Here is a 2,656-nt window from a genome sequence, read left to right on the forward strand (position 1 = left end):
TTGTATTGTTTTTTCATTATGATGATGATCGTCTTGGTAGGTAGTAGTATACGTTGTATTGTTTTTTCATTGGCTGCAGACAAAATATTTCAGATTTATTTGAAAATAGTGAATATTTTGTTGTTCTTTTCTAAAATACATTTATTTTGTTTGTTGATGTTTTCATAAATCTATAAATATATGTTTAATAAATGTATCTTAAATAAATTCATAAATCGACTGTATATTTCTAGATACAACATTTGTTAAGCTTACATGATTGGTAATATGACAGTTTGTAGGGACGGTTGTTAAGTTTATGTGATTGGTAATATGACAGTTTGTGGGGACGGTTGTTAAGTTTACGTGATTGGTAATATGACAGTTTGTGGGGACGGTTGTTAAGTTTACGTGATTGGTAATATGACAGTTTGTAGGGACGGTTGTTAAGTTTACGTGATTGGTAATATGACAGTTTGTAGGGACGGTTGTTAAGTTTACGTGATTGGTAATATGACAGTTTGTGGGGACGGTTGTTAACTTTACGTGATTGGTAATATGACAGTTTGTGGGGATGGTTGTTAAGCTTACGTGATTGGTAATATGACAGTTTGTAGGGACGGTTGTTTATTGTTATCACCATCATAAGTTATAGATCACAAAAATCTGAATTATCAGGATTTCTCATTTAGTTAAAATAAGCCGAAATACTCATACCTATAATTTAATAATGAATAGTGTGTTTTTCAGTTTTACAAAGTTCTAACTGTAAACATGCACCAAAGAAAACAGTTCTCTATAAATGTCAGAAAGATTAAAACCAATTCTATTTTATTTGTCTCTCTCAAAACATCTTATTCTTAAGTACATTTATTTATTTCATAATTGATTTATTTTAGGACCTTTCAAATGTTTATCGGCCCACGAAATTCAGTAATAAAAGTTTGCCACAACTTGTAGATTTTACTTAACAAAGAAAAGTGTTTTTAGAGCAATGAGAATAATAACTTCTTAACATTTGGTAGACATTCCAAGTTCAGATGAATCTCCAATCAAGACGGATTTGTTTGGCAGTGCAAGGGATGCCGTGTTAAACATTGTTAGAAAAGCAGCTCTTGTCTTGTCTGGAAAGGAACAAAGTAGGTGATTAAATACTTCACAGTTTTTCTCTTTTAGTTTTCGTATAATATGGTAGTTTTTGCTACATAGTTTCAAAGCCACTAAAACAGTTTATTTGTGATTTAATGGCCCTAAAGCACAATACATCATAACAGTTAAATTGAAACTTTTCTAAGTACAGTCTGTTACTACCCTCAAGTGATATTTCTTTGTGTGACAAAGAACAAAGTTAATGGTCACCTTTTACCTGTTGTATCTTCATGTGTGGTATAGAACAAAGTAGATGGCCACTTGTATCTTTGATTGGTATAGAACAAAGTAGATGGCCACTTGTATCTTTGTGTGGTATAGAACAAAGTAGATGGCCACTTGTATCTTTGTGTGGTATAGAACAAAGTAGATGGCCACTTGTATCTTTGTGTGGTATAGAACAAAGTAAATGGCCACTTGTGATGTGTATCAACATGTTAAAGAAAGCTACTCTTGCTTTGTGTGGATAAAAAATTTAGTTGCTCATGTCTTGTATCAAGGGGAAGGAAGGAATTCTAATCTCTTCAATATACTTTGTCTGCTCATGTCTTGTATCAAGGGGAAGGAATGGAGGAATTCTAATATGTTTGATATACATTGTTAGGAAAGGTGCACCAACTTTTTTTATGGTAATATATGTTAATCTGTTGAAGGTACTTTGTTAGGAAGGGTGCACCAACTTTTTGTTATGGTAATATATGTTAATCTGTTGAAGGTACATTGTTAGGAAAGGTGCACCAACTTTTTGTTATGGTAATATATGTTAATCTGTTGAAAGTACATTGTTAGGAAAGGTGCACCAACTTTTTGTTATGGTAATATATGTTAATCTGTTGAAAGTACATTGTTAGGAAAGGTGCACCAACTTTTTTTATGGTAATACATGTTAATATGTTAAAGGTACATTGTTAGGAAAGGTGCACCAACTTTTTGTTATGGTAATATATGTTAATCTGTTGAAAGTACATTGTTAGGAAAGGTGCACCAACTTTTTGTTATGGTAATATATGTTAATCTGTTGAAGGTACTTTGTTAGGAAAGATGTTTTTGCCTTGTAGAGAGTCACATCATGTATAAGATTGATATTTTGAGTTAATTGTGTGTTCTAATAAATATTGTAAATAAATTTACTTTTGCTGTACTTTATAATCAACTTATGAAATAATTACAAGTGAAATACATATTATTGTTTGTCTTTTGTAAACTGATAGATTTTACTGTTTGTTTTAAACTAATAACTTTTACTGTTTGGTTATTGTAAACTGGTGATGTTTAGGAATTGAAGGTTAGAACTAGTTGTTATGTCACTTTTCTTACACCCTAGTTGTTATGTCACTTTTCTTAGACCCTAGTTGTTATGTCACGTTTCTTAGCACCCTAGTTGTTATGTCACTTTTCTTAGACCCTAGTTGTTATGTCACGTTTCTTACACCCTAGTTGTTATGTCACTTTTCTTACACCCTAGTTGTTATGTCACGTTTCTTACACCCTAGTTGTTTTGTCACTTTTCTTACACCCTAGTTGTTTT

At 31.7% G+C, this 2,656-nt stretch overlaps 1 protein-coding gene across 1 annotated transcript in view; it reads left to right on the forward strand.

The window, feature by feature from the left end:
- Positions 1 to 14: 14 nt before the first annotated feature.
- The window catches only part of LOC111083719, a 5,092-nt gene continuing 2,450 nt past the window's right edge, over positions 15 to 2,656 (forward strand). Inside the window, exons 1-2 of the mRNA XM_022380382.1 lie at positions 15 to 36; positions 1,005 to 1,118. The gene's annotated coding sequence lies outside the window, so the exon portion shown is untranslated. The remainder of the gene's footprint in view (positions 37 to 1,004; positions 1,119 to 2,656) is intronic.

This window comes from Limulus polyphemus, unplaced genomic scaffold, assembly GCF_000517525.1.
Source record: "Limulus polyphemus unplaced genomic scaffold, Limulus_polyphemus-2.1.2 Scaffold10879, whole genome shotgun sequence".
Taxonomy (NCBI): Eukaryota; Metazoa; Arthropoda; class Merostomata; order Xiphosura; family Limulidae; genus Limulus; species Limulus polyphemus.